The sequence below is a fragment of the Lepisosteus oculatus genome, chromosome 1 (assembly GCF_040954835.1).
Source record: "Lepisosteus oculatus isolate fLepOcu1 chromosome 1, fLepOcu1.hap2, whole genome shotgun sequence".
Taxonomy (NCBI): domain Eukaryota; kingdom Metazoa; phylum Chordata; class Actinopteri; order Semionotiformes; family Lepisosteidae; genus Lepisosteus; species Lepisosteus oculatus.
The window spans coordinates 65,308,827-65,323,829 of NC_090696.1; the positions used below are offsets into that span (position 1 = coordinate 65,308,827).

At 37.2% G+C, this 15,003-nt stretch overlaps 1 protein-coding gene across 4 annotated transcripts in view; it reads left to right on the top strand.

Moving 5' to 3' along the window:
* gstcd (glutathione S-transferase, C-terminal domain containing) overlaps positions 1–15,003 on the top strand; it is a 59,762-nt gene that overhangs the window by 21,892 nt on the left and 22,867 nt on the right. The window lies entirely within an intron of this gene.

The following is a 15,003-nucleotide window of genomic DNA, read 5'->3' on the forward strand; positions in this document are numbered from 1 at the left end:
CATGCATGAATCCATATTTAGAACATCCTTAAGATAATTTTTCTTAATGTTTGTTCATCATTTTGTTTTGTTAATTCCATTCTATATTCATTTCTGCTCAGATTCTTTCTCTGGTTTGCACCTGCAGATGTTCAAGCACCCTTATCTGTGCACCTTTTTTTTCAAAGCTGAGTAAGCAGTAACTGGTGGAGCACAAACAAGTTCGTAAAATCTTTTTAATTGTTACTTTTCGTTCACAACATGGAAGCATTGGATTGTAGATCAAACCCAATATAAATTCCTAGCTTGTTTTGGGTTTGTTTTATCAGCATTTACAAGTATATTGATAGAGTTAAATCTGGCAGAATTCTAACTCTGTGCTGAAAAAATAATTTTACAAGCTTTAAATAATGCATAAATATGTGAACAATGCTGTGACATAGTAATCATACAATTATATTAGTTTGTCAACATAGTAATGCTACCTTAAGCCAGGTTATATTATATAAACTAGGGTATCATAATGTATTGACAGGGAAAGTGAATGATTGAATTCCCCTCAGAAGAAAAGTGGATTTTCCAGTTGTCCTACAGCATGTTATCATTAACATAAGTATCCTCTTTCATAACTGTCTCATGACTACATGGATGTGCTTGGGCCTGCTCAATTTTTTGCTTGGTGTTTTATCCACCTTGTTATATCTCTGTGCCTCCTCAGGGTTATTTGTTTTAATTTAGCAGGAGTCCTTGTCATAGTACATCTCCATCTTTCAATCCTAATATGTTTTTCATGATTCCCTAGTTTTGAAATCTATTTGAGGAAACCACTGATTTAAAATGATTAATTATTTGGAAAGAATGTAACAGAATTTGAGTGCAAGACCAAACAAATCACAACCAATGTGAGATGAGAACAACCAATGTGGTTCTTTAATGGGTTATGACTGGTGTTGATGTAACAATGGGTATCCACCTTTGAATCACATCTTACAGATGTGTTGGAATGAATAAACAGAAAAAATATGGTTGTCTCTCCTGTATCATTAGTGACATCTTATCATGCCTTACAAAGTAGCCCATCAGAACCATCAAATATATTGTAATGCATAGCCTAGCAATTACATCTGTATTGAAATATGTTCTTTATTTTGACTCAAGTACATCCTTACACCCATATCACAGGGCCTGGTTTGAACAGAATGGAATGCAAGGGGCACTGTTTAGTGTCTGAGCTGTGGAAATGAGTTTGTTTGATTTGAAGGGGGAGTGAATTCTGTACCACGTACTATGTAGCTGAAATCAAACAGATGTCCAGTGGATCTCTACGTCCATTATCCTGACAGGCATAAAAGACAATTTGACACAGAGATTCAATTCAGGGCATTTTAGGTTTTAAGCCTTTGTCTGGATTTCGGCTTTCTTTAATTGGACTGTGAGAAAAAAACTGTGACCTTTCATACCAATTGTGAAGGTTATAAGAATATGGTAAGGCTTTGGGGAGGTATTCCATCTCTAAAATAAATTCCTTTTAACTTTACATTTCTGTTGTCCAGATAATGCAGTGGATTAATTTTAATTTGGCTGCAAAACACCCATCTGTGAATTGCCTTCATCGCCTTTTCCCTAATGACACCAGAAATGCTGTATATTAGAAAAAACATTTTAACGAAACAGACCACAGGTCATATCTAATAACAGTAAAAATGAATCCCAATACACTCGCTAGAGAAAGAAGAGATCCACTGTTCCACTCAAAAGGAAGCTAGTGTTGTAGGTTTGGAAGTAATTAGCAAGAACCTGTATGAACTGATAACCTTTGTGTTAAGATATGCGCTGATATTTGTCATACTTCATTTCATTCTTATAGAGTCTTTAAAAGTATTCCCAGTCTACTGCATCAGAATTAGCCTTTCATCAGAATTTGTGCTACCATATTATCCTACCTTTCCCTTCATTGCAGCTATTTTCCCTGAACTCCTGCAACCTACAGTATAGAGTCATAAAATAGAAATAGATAAATAACATGCCCCATCACGTTTATATCTTAATCCTTTTAGATATTTTTAATAGTAAGTATAATTATTTCAGACACAGTGAAAGCAATAGCTGAAAAGCCAATTCCCTTAGCAGCATCACTTTACTGCCTTCCCACAATGCGAAACACAATGGCCCCGCAGTGTGATGTGAATCCCCTTTATCTCACACAGCAGCAGGATTCTGGAAGAAGACAGGCAGAGCTTTGCTTTGTCGGCCCCCTGTGCCCTTTAGATTTAAGAATGAAGCTTGTACAAGAAGGAGGCAGCATTTGGATTGCGGCCAGAGTATTACTAATCCCGGGGATATGCTGTGGGAATGGGGATGGAGCCGCTTGGCTGTGATTTACAAAGCCTGCAGGCAGGGAAGATGACATGCTTTCGATAAAGAGCAGACCATCATGGCACATTACCTGACAGCTAAGACAAACAAAGGGGCTCACTGTAAAAAAAAAAGTGACAAGCCTTGTGCCTGATAGCATTTCCAGGTATGGGGTGGTAGGTGATGAGTTGGAGTGTTTTGGTTGTGATTTTCTTTTAATGACGGGGAAAAAGCTTCCATTATCAGTGTCTGCATTGCATGGTGGTTTTACCTTACATCGCATTAGAGGTTCTTGCAACCGAAGAAGCTATGAGGTTTCTGCTAAAACCCTGGCTATGACATTATAAGGCGTATCATAGCTTTTGAGTCTTGTACAAGGGATGTTTACATGAGAAATGCACAATTATGATGGATATTTTAAACAAAGCCTGCTTTCAGTACCATTTATTCTAATGTTTTTGTCTAAACATCATCATTATCGAGCATGAGTTGTGTGTTTTAAGTATTAATGGCCACATGGAAAGAGGCTGTACTAGCTAAAATGTTTTCTGGACTTAATACTTTGGCAAGAACAACGCTTTGAGTATGGCTGTTTGATCCTTTCATTACACAACATATTATGGATGGATGAAATTTATTTTTTTCTCCTTTGTTTTTAGTTACACATGCAGCTGTTTTTAGTCTTTTACTGGAAAAATACAAGTTCTCGCTTTTAATATATATATATTAAACTTAGTTGTTTTTGTCATTTGGACACTACCATCTCATTAAAAAGGACTGATCACTTTTCACATTATAGATTGTAGCAAGCTAAACTTGTGTCATTCAAATTGAATTGCACAAAGAATATACAAAGGCTTTAAATCTATAAATTGTGCATTCTGATAGAAAATACTTTAAAATATCAGGAATAGAGCAATGATTACCTTTAAAGCCAAGATCCAAGAACCAAGTGAGTGATGTGATATGCATGATTCAACTACACTCCATAAATGCAGTAAAATTCATCTGATGTATTATCTTTGTTAGTTCTTGGTTTTGTTTACTGCTCCTTCTACCTCTTAAACCTACTTCACAGTAGCATTACTATCCTATAGCCTGATCACACAATAGTTGCACAAGTTTGGGTCTCATCATTACTACACTGGGACACGCAGAAGGAAAGCCAGGTTGCTGCTGTATGTACTACTGGTTGAGCAATAGGCAATACTTTTCCCTCTGGACCAGAAAGAACTACTGTATACCCCAGTATGGAGACAGGGGAGACTGTGTAAGAAGAGCAGTCATTCAGGTAAGACAGTAGATCAGTGTGCTGACTGCCCAGTTATAAGAAGATCCGTTGACACTATTTGAAAGAGAAAGTGTGCTAACCCCCAATGTTCTAGCTAAATTCCACCTTGGGTATGTACAGTCTAAAACCAACTTATTGCTTACAGTATGTATTTTCTCACTTGTCCTGCTATTCTGCTGTGTAGTGAGGCTGCTGGTATGTAAAGACTGCCAGATATCCCCCAGGTGGGTGTTGCGCTTCATCTATGGGAGATCTGTGTTCCTTAAAATCTTGGATGAAAAGTGCTATGCAGATGCTGGCAATTCTAAATTCTAATTCCACCAGTAAAAAGGCACTAGTGAAAGTGTGTTTTTCATCTTTCTTTGGTAGATGAAATTGCTACAGTATATAATATGTGTTTGAACAATAAAAACCTCACCTCAGCTCATTTCTTTGTAAGCTAAGTAGAAAGCCCAAACTGTGACAATCACATTATTCACATGAAATCTTCAACTGATTTATTTTCCTCTAGTTCTATCCATTGGGACCAACTAAAATTTCAGATGTAGGGATTTTTGCATACTGGCACAGTGTTCTTCACTTTTGGTCGTGACTTAGGTTATCGTTTTCCAAATTCGTCACATCTCATTTTCTACCCTCTTAATCCTGGTGAGGGTCACAGTGATAACAGGCAGGGCAGACAAGACTTCCCTTTCCCTGGTAACTGTCTCCAGCGGGATTCTCCGTAATTCTTTAAAATTCCCATATAATTCCTCCAGCATGTCCTGGGTCTGGAAGCCAGGCAGGAGTAGGACAGATATTTCCAGCTTCAATATAAAGAAATGTTCCTGAATTTTAAGCCTAATGAATACGGAATTTTCTCATTACTTCTTTCCTCTTTTTTATAATGTATGCAACTGACTTGAAAACCAGAGAAGGTCTTCAGGCCCCCTCTCTGAAATCATCCATCCTTGTCTGTGAACGGAATGTGCATAAACTGTTTTACATTCCTGGAAGTTTTTTTTATTTTATTTTTTCCGAACAGCCACATATTATGATGTGTTCGCATCACAGCTCCTGGTTACAAACCGTGGAACCACACACAGGGGAAGAATGAGTAAGTGTAGGGAGACTCCTTCATCCTCAGCCAACTGTGCATCGCGGCTGAGAGAATCCTGGTCACAGTCGGCTAGTCACATGACCCAGGCTCACCCTGGCGACACTGGAGTCGCAGAGCTCGAAGACACTTGGGTGAGGGCCTTCACCTGTTCGGACACTTGGGAACTAGCCTCCCTCTGATTAAAATATCTCGTTTTATTTAAAATATTATTTTTTTCTGAGGAATGCATTTAGAAGAGAGACGTTATCTAAAACAACCAATTTGCATTTCTGTTCAATTGCAAAATACAATTCATTTTTTTTGGGTTACAAAAACGTTCTGTGGCTTGTGAATTTTTTCCACTTATATTCTTATACAGCCATAGTGTGTGACCAAACTGGCTTTGCATGGTACTAAATCATAAGCATCACCACCAGCTAATCTCTTAGTATTCGTGTTAGTTATGCATCTTGTGCTGAAGTGTTTTGTATGCAAGATAAGGCAGGTATGTTCTTTTGTGTGTCCAGATTCCTGGAGTGACACTGCTTTTCAGCACTTGCATTGTTATTGTATAAATGTGAAACATTGGCCCTAGACCCTTGAAGGAAACGGATTCTTAAATTGCATTTTTTTTTCTGAAAGCCATTTTTGGAGGGAGTGAGAAGGAAATATTTAGAGAATGACTACTCCAAATTCCATGGGCTTTTACCAGCTATTTATTCATAAAAATAAGAAATTTGACATAACCACATCCTAAAGGATAGTTTTATATAATTCATTAGGATTTTATTTCACTCCATTACAGTTTTCACACATTGTCTAACCGTTCAAAGCATATGCCTCATATTTAAACACTGCTTTGGGAGCTACAAGGTGCTGAAGTGAAATAATTCATTATACTGAAAGTCAAAAGGAACACTTACAACTGCTGTAAATGTGCAAAGTTACTGTTAGGAAAATTACATGCTCCTTTTGTAGAAGGAGCACGGATATTTAATTGAAGGCACATGGCGAGTAATTGTATGTGTTTATTATTTATATTATGCTGATCGACATTTGTCTAATTCAACAGTCAAGGTTTGCTTGGAGTGGATAGTTGTGAATAAGCAATGAATCAAAATCAGAACAAAAACAGTTAATCAATATGCAAGCTTTATTTTTCTAAAAACATTGATATTCAAATAATTAAAAAAAAAACATTTGGGTTATTCATATACATCAGATGGTGGTTGCTGTCTCGTAGTGCTGGGGTCCCATGTTCACATGTTCTCCAGGTGTGCTGATTTGTCTTCCACAGTCCAAAGACAAACTGGCTGGATAACTGGTTTCTAGGAAACCTGGTGTGTGTGTGTGTGTGTGTGCCGTGCGATGGATTGACATCCCATCCAGGGTGCGTTTCCCCTCCCTTGCCTGTTGGAATAGGCTCCAGCTCCCCCGCAGCCCTGTTTTGGATAAAGCTGTCATAAAATGGATAGATGTATATCCGATGAATTTCTAAACATGCATTTAAAACATGTTTTACAAGTACAGTTTGACTCGTAATCAAAATGTCACTATTTAGACATTAAAACTGACAAGAGAATCTAAGTAATTTCTGTGTGCAGTGTTCCTAATTCCACATGTGCCAAGCACATTAAACCCTGGATTGAAACTACATTGCAGGCATACCCCAAATGGCATTAGTTGGATGGACTGTCTGTGCATTTGGTTGCCTTCAAACAACACCAGTAATCTAATAGTAATGGCCTGACTGTTACAAGGTCAGCTTTTTAAGGATACTTATTGAAGAAGAAAAGAGTAATCCTAAAACTCGTTTTTTTTCCCACAATTCATCAGCACTTTAATCTAGTTACAAATGGCACTATAGAAAAGTCTGCAATCCAATGCAATCATTTTCAAAGCTTTTTCAATATAAATTTGATAACATACAGAGTCAGATTGTATCTTGTGATTCCAGTTCTGAGAATAATGTATTTCTTTCAAGTTAAATGCAGCTCTGCTAGCAGAGTTTCATGCAGTTTTTCTTCAGCAGCTGAAATCATCCAAAATGGATCGCTGCAGTGCTTCCTAATGTATCCTAATGCACCTACCACATGTTCTCATGTGGATCTCATTCCCTCTGCCCTGCTGTGTTGAAACTTTGCTCTTCTCTATCCCATTGTCACTAAAATTATCAGTGAATCACTCAGGTATGGGCTTGTTCTCACAGCTCTTGTACTTGTACTTACCTACTGTTTAAAAAAGCAGAAGGTAGACTCCAGCCTTCTCAGTAAGTATCGGTCAATGTCCAACGCAGCCATTTTGGCACGGGATCTAAAGTAGGATATTGCTCTTTTGTTGCAACCTCACTTATCTGTAAATAAAGTATGATATATTAGTCTTTTCAGTCTGGGTTCAGAACTATGCAATAGCACAGACACCGCTCTTGTTAGGGTCACTTGTTTTTATCACATTTTTTCCTCCTGGAACCTTGTGCTGCCTTTGACATTATTGATCTTATCAATTATCTGAATATATTGGAGAGGGCTGCTGGTATAACTAGAACTGCTTTGTTATAGTGTACTGACGAAAAGCTGTTTGTTCAAAACAATTTCCGTTTCTCCTCAACACAGTCGGTGTCTTGAAGAGCTCTTTTCGTATTCCAATGCTTTTTAGTATCTGTATGTCACCATTGGCTCAGAGTCTTCAGAAGTATGGCATTAGTTTTTATTTCTTTTTTGCTAACAATTTATGTTATCATGAAACCTGATGTTAAGCAAGCACCCTCGATCGGGTCACACTGCTTTAGATGATGTTAAAAAAAGATGCCACAAAACTTGTTTACATCTGAACTATGACAAGACAAAGTTTGGCTACTGATGGTCCTAGAATTGGTCTTAAATATTCAGCTGTGAAATCTCTGTTCAACTTCATATTCAGAGAGTTGTAAATTTAACTTCATGATATTGTCCATATCCATATCCAATCTCTTCCGGTCTGATACAGAAATGAATGCATGTCTTTTCCAGGCTTCATTATTGTAATACAGTGCTTCATATACAGTAGTACCCAAATATGTTTTTAACATGTTGCAGCACGTTTCAGGATTCAGTTACTTGGGTTATGACTAAAATGAATGAGCATATATCATCTTTTTGTTTCCTTGCACTGGCTCCCTGTGTATTTACAGTAGAAATAAAAATCAAAATACTGCTGCTCACCATTACTGGCTTGAATGGTGTGTCTCCTGACTGTATTATGTGATGAGGCTTTGAACACTGGGAGCCTATGGTCTCTACTCTGTTGTTCCATCACAGTGAAATAATATCCCATCCACATCAGAGCTTTCAATTCAGTCAGCAATTTCATATCCTGTCTTAAAACATTATTTTTATACCATTGTGCTACAGTGCAATTCTGTTTAATTTACTATTTTAATTTGAGTCTAGTGTGTCTTTTATGTGACTTTTTTATTATACAGTACCTTAAAATGATGTATGAAGAAAGGTACATTTATTACAAAACTCAGAATTCTCAACATGGAGAACTTGAAGTCCCTTAACAATTGTAGGGAGAGAGGAATATCTTTCTGGGGTTTGAGGACTGTTCTAATGCCCAGCACACTGCTCACACAAAAGCTGTATTTGCATTTGGCAACACACAGGCAGTCATTGAAAGTGCATAGACATGAAAAAACTCTTTACAACAATAGTAACCAGCAATGATCTGAAAACGTAAGTAACATAAGTCCACATTGTAGTTTGCATTGATGAGTTCTGAGTCACCAAACAACCTTTACATTATCTTTTTAAGGTGAAGTAGAACTGAAAAATTATTGCATTTTTGCCATTTTTAGAACCTTTTATCTTGTGGGAATTGTAGCAACAGGGTAGTTGTGAGATTGGATTTTCATTTAATTCATATTTTAAATAAATGTCTCAATTTAGTCAAACCATTAACACTGCTTGTGTTTACTGTCAATCTTTTGCTAGCTGATTTTGAAAAGCAATGCAAAGTATTGTAAGAACAAAGAAGTAACAGTAGGTGTACAATGCTGTTAATTGTTATTACAGCCTTCATTGTGATATGGTAATTGTTATGGTCTACACAACGCTTAATGAAGAACATATGGCCCCTATGAGTTTCATTGTTACCATCATAATTTCCTCCCCATCCTTCTTATCATCATCATTTAAAACTGCAGAGACATGTCTGTGAAATTTGATGTTCCTTTGCCAGAGAGAAAACATAGCTTTCTGCCAAACAATTATTGTGCAGTTTTACACTTGGTTTCCCCTGTGTCGCTGCAGTTTCCTTGTTATTCCGTGATGTTTATTTAATTATATCACCCCCAACGACGTCTTAACTCTTATTATATGCAATGACAACATTTTCTGCTTGTATTCAGTTTTAAAATATGTATAAACATGTTCAAAAAGAAAAATAAAGCAAGCAAGGGGCTAACTGTGCATTGCTACACTAAAATGACCCACAAAGATTTCTGTTACTGTTGATTTGTTTGTGTCAGAGAATTGTTTGACACATTGACGGTAGAAAACGTTTGTCATGCTTCCAAACCTAATTTAAAAAAATAAAGTTTACAGCCCATCTTGCTTCCTTGGTCATTAGTAGCTAATCAATTCAGGAATCTCATTGATCTGTTTCTTGAAAGATTCAATAGATTCACTTTTAACAGTATGTCTGAGTAGCTTGTTATAGATGCCTGGCATCTTTTATGTGAAGAACTGTTTTATGTTCTTAATCTTAATTTCAAGAGTTCTTAACATTTGGCATTTCTGGATTATTGTTGAATTGTTTTTTCCTGAATAATCTGTTGCATATTTAGGAAATGCTGTTTTCCATTCCTTGAAGTCTTTCCAAAGCAGTAATATTCTGAATTGTTCACAGTGTTCTAACAACTTCATTGGTTCATTTTAGTATAGCTGCCCCGTAATTGGCATTCTGTATTTTTTGCAATATATCCTAGTATTTTACTTCTGGCCTATATTAACTAGAGGAGGACAGTGATGACACAATAACCTAAAAGTCTTTCAAAAGCTGTTTCTTCAAGGTTAGTGGCATCCATTTTATTTTTTATTTTTTTGTCCTTTACTAGCATATAATAATTTGCACTAGTCTGCATTACATTTTATTCGTCATATATCTGTCCACTTCTGAATAGTGTATACTGTATATATACCCATATATCTTTTTCAGTTTCCTTTATTGCTTCAGCCATGCTTGCAGCTCCTTCAATTTCAGTATCATTTGCAATGCTGACAAGTTTACTAGCTATTTCAAAATCAAGGTCATTGATATACACTGAATATTAAAAGAAACATCACTTTATACCTGCAACCACTTTATGTGCAAGAGATATAAATCTTCTATAAATCTTATTTATAGAAGTTACATTAACATTTTATCGAACGAACAAAACAATGTGGGACATCACTGAGGAGGCATTGCTGTTAGAGTGATGTTTTGATAGGTGGGGCTCAGGAAAAAAACAGACACAAAAAATATAGCCATAAGGTAAAAATAAGGTACTCTTTACTGAAAGTGCCAGAGAAACTTAAAAAAAATAAAACAAAGCCCAGTTGTTTTTTGAGCTATAGCTAAACTTATTCAGTGGTTCTTTATCAGTAACCAGGCAGCAAAACTGCTCACCTGTATCAAGACAAAAAAAACATCTTGCATAAACCAAGTCTCTCTGTAACCTTTTTTCACAAAATGTCATAATATATCCAGTGGTCTTTTAGTCAGTCACTTCCTCACTCATTTCTCCATCTGGTGCAGCACAAATCAGAGGTTCTGCTCTGTATCAGAGGTCTGCAGCAACTGAAAGCCTTCATTTTCTGTTTTTTGGCTGTCGCCCAACCAAATGTTTTCCTCCAATGCGTGAGGTGATAGAGGAAAGGAGGTCATACCCCCACTGTTTCGTGGGCCATGTAGTTTTGACAATACCTTCCATCTTGTTCCCATTCACAGCCCTCTTACAATTGGCTGATTCATTATAATGATCTAAAATCTAATATACTATGAAAGTCACAGGCTGGTAGTATGATTGGCCAATGCTCGAGGCAATACAAGCAGTACACCCATGACGCATGCTTTTCACTATGTTGCAGATCCCATCTTGTGAGGTTTGGTCCCATTCCTCTCATAGGAATGAGCATGAGCACAAGCATGATCCTTTTCATTGGTCTCTGAACCTTAGTTGTCCCACTAACGTTCAGTGGTGCTTAAGTAAACCAGTGTTATAGAAGCATCATGAGGACAAGCATTTTTATCCTGGAATGTTGTTATGTCTCGGATGGGCCTACAGGAAGGGCAGAAAGTGTGGTTCCATTACTTGATTAATGCACTGCAGGGCAGGTATGCTAGACTAAAAGTGGTATTCTGTAGCAACTAGTCCTCCATATTTGGCATTTGAACCTACCCAGTGTTCTTGGCGAGGTGTCATGACTAATGGTCTACGAGATGTAACGTCCTGCCAGGTTAGAAATTGCTCTTAGAGAGTTATGAGGTTCTGTTGATAAATTGGGCATTTTAGTTCTTTTCCATTTTTCTGTCTTGGTTTTCACCAGGCTTGACATTCATGACAGGTAATAGTGCTAATGCTTATGCAAAAATAGTCACTCGAACGTATTGTAACGCTTACGGCCGACAGGCACTGTGTAAGAGCCGGCGTACCAGAGCAGGTGATGTCACCGCCCTTCCCTGTGATAGCAGGACTACAGCTACTGGGCTGTAGAGAGATCTCTCTTTAGCTCACGGGGCTAGGTCACTGCAGAGAGACACGGGAGTCCCAGGTTCGAGCCTCAGTCGGGATGGGGCCGACCAGATGCGGCAAGGGCGCCCGCCTGAGCCCCTGTTGCGTTACAGAATCATGGGCAATCAGAAATATAAAAAGAATCAAAAGCCAAAAATCTGTACTTCATTTTTCTACATAAATATTATGATAGGTTTCTTTGTTCAGTAAAGTTTAGAAGAGCACCTATCTTGCTTTCTAAAAATGTTTTATGCTATTTTATTGCTTTCTAATTCTGTAATTAATTACCTAGGCCAGAACACAGGGGTGGTAGAGAGGTGTTAGAATGCCATCCAGCCAGAATAACAGTGGTGCTCCAGGTTAATTTTTAAGAAACCAAGAAAAAGAAAACTTTGAGGGACTTCTGGCAAATTGACACCCTGACATTCTTTCATTCCCTCGGAAAACAGACTTGGTTTATTTTATAGATTAAGTGCAGCTGAAAGTAACAGGATTTTGAACACACTACAAGTCTTCAGGCATTGTGTCTTAGGTTCCCTGTTTTACTAAAGCTTCCAAACGAAACACAATCTGAACGAAACACTTAATACCAGGTCAGAACTTCATGTACAATTTCACTTTTAAAAATGGGTTTCATATTTACCTACCCCGTCTTTAATTGTTTTTTATTTATATTTTTGGTAAGCATTTGTAATGCAGTAATTCTTGTGGAATGTGTGCTTGTTTTCAGAAAATAATGCTATTGCTGTTTAGAAGTCTACAAAAGTTGGAGAAAATACTATATATGTGTACTATACTTCATTTTTTTATCATCTAAAACTGTATCTCTACGGGAATATTTACATTATTTATTGTTCATTACATAAAATAGTTTGTATTCTATACTTGAAAGTTATATCCACCTATCTGTTTTCTACCCACTTGATACAATACAGGGCTGCAGGGGAGTCAGAGCATATCCCAGTTAGCAGTGAGAGCAAGGCAGGATACACCCTGGATGCAACGCTAGTCCTTTGCAGGGCACACACAGACAGAAACATGCACGCATTCACACAGAGCCGAATGTCCCAGACACCAACTAACCAGCTATAGGAGTATGTCTTTGGACTGTGGGAGGAAATACATACGAATGGGGGAGAACATACGAACTCCATGCAGATAGCACCCCAAGAATTGAACCCAGGGCCCCAATGCTGCAAGGAGGTAATGCTAATCACTGTGCCACTGTGCTAACCATATAAATTATGCATTTTTTTTTTACTTATTTGCTGGTTGCGTATTTAACCCACAGCGCATTGATAAAAGAAAAAGCGAATAATACATAATTTCTGTGTCTACAATGGTTTAAAGATTTGGGCAAAAAGTTCATGTCGAAGAACATATTTAGTGCAATGATACTGTTTGTTCTGGTGTAGGTCCTGTATGGTAATCTCATGCCAAGTTCATTTCTACCACAGCTTGCAAGCTGTAACATTAATTATTACTGTGTAATACAGTAAAACATTTACTCTTATTTTCCTCTTACTCTTTTTCATGCTTTAGACTTTTTTCTTTATGTTGGGACCCATTCAGTATTATCTGTGAATTTGTACACAATGCATGGTTCTGAATTTTGGCACCAGCTGGTCTAGCTATAGGAAATCAGCTTTTTTGTAACCACTGGGTGTCTGCACATGCCTTGCATGGCCAACATGTCAACACTGTCATAATAAATGTTCAGAAAATTTCACGTTTAATGTGTGATGAAAACATTTTAGAGATGCCCATTTGTTCCTCATAAGAAGTATGCAATTCAATATCAAATCACAGTTTGCGGATTAAGTCCCCTTATTATCTATCATTGTTCAACAGTTGTTTGCAGATTTATTATTTTAATGTTTTCCACATTATTTTTCAACTTTTCAGAGCCATGTTTAAAATTACCGTGTCAACATGTGACAGGGAGCAAATTCCTAAACTACAATAAGCCTCCAAGCTAGTCCGCCTAAGAAGATTATGCATTGATATGTTGTTCCCTTAAATACACTTAATATTCAAGTCATATGTTAACAAATGCCAGCGAGTTTAGATTCTTTTTTTTATAGGATATTTCTCATACATGATTGTATTTTTGTGCAACATAATGGTGTTTTAATTGTCAACATTACACATACAGTACACACTGACTCTTGCCTTTTTCTGACAATAAAAAAAAAATACAAAAGCAATCATTTAAGTACAAGTACAATTGTTCATTTAAGTACAATTCCTCTACAACCATTTATGTAAAATCTCAAACTGGAACTAAAAATTACTTTTAAAATGACTAGAACAGCACTGGCAACCACAGTTTTTGACAATGAGGGAGAAAGAAGGTAGTAGTTGTACTTGTTATCACTGAAGAACTTCACTTGGAAGCAGACATACTGTAGGTAAACATAAGCAAGGCCCAGCAGTCCTTGATCCCGCATTGTGTTTATCGATTTAGTCAGTCAGATAGTATGTGCAGGGCCGAAAGTGTAAATCCTAGGGTGATAGGATTCCTCTGCTTGCAGAGAGCAATTTGCATTCTCTCCGATTTTGTGAAGAAAAGGAGTAGCTGTTGAAATTCGGACTTATTTGTTTTTCACTCACCTGGCTTGCACTTTGTCTGGGCCTGGGCTTGCATACTTTCTGTCTCAGTGACAATGGTGCAGTTTACTCTTCCTTCTTTCTCCATATTGTTTTATTGGCTCCCAGTAGAGCTGTTCAATTTTAAATTAATGCTCTGTAAATGTTAAGATTTCAAAGATTGGACAGGATTTTTTTTTGTCTTTTTATACTGTTTACCATTTTATATTTCTGATTTTTTTATTATGTTGTCCAAGCTAAAAGTATTTTTGAATAATAAGATTGAAAGTATGTTTTTAACTCAGTATTAATTGTTTTTTTTTCTTATGGAAGGAAAACAAACCTGGTATGGAAATAACTGCAAAATATCTATCAAATGTACTTTAGCAGTTGTGTTGATTCTTCATAACATGTTTATCATTCTTTACTTTATTCCCCTATAGCAATGGAGGGACCTGGGTTTACACCTATCATCTGTCTAAGACATTTAATAAACATAATTTGGAAAGCATGTTCTTTTTGAAATTGCCTCCTTGAATCACTGTTTACACTGTATCTCACATTTTGGGAGCTGATCAAAAAAGTAGGATTTAAAATCCTCTTCTTCAGTCTTAGTGGGTGGCCACCCTTAAAATATTCCATATTATCCTACTTCTGCTTTTCTTATCCCAAGTGTGCATGACTCGGCGCCTCTTTCTCGCTGGGTGACCTCAGGAGTGCTCTTTCAAAACAAACTGGTGCTTTACTGGCGCTGTAACACTACAGCAAATCACTCAGCTCGCTGCAGCATGAGGGAGTGGAACATGTTCTTTATCTTCCACTGCTGCTGTATAGGTGGCATCAGCTTTATTACAAACAGCTCAGTGTTTCCCTCAGACAAAAATACACACCTGTGAATATGTACCACTTGCGATGCACTGCAAATGAATTGAGTTACAGCCCTGTATAATGAAGCTG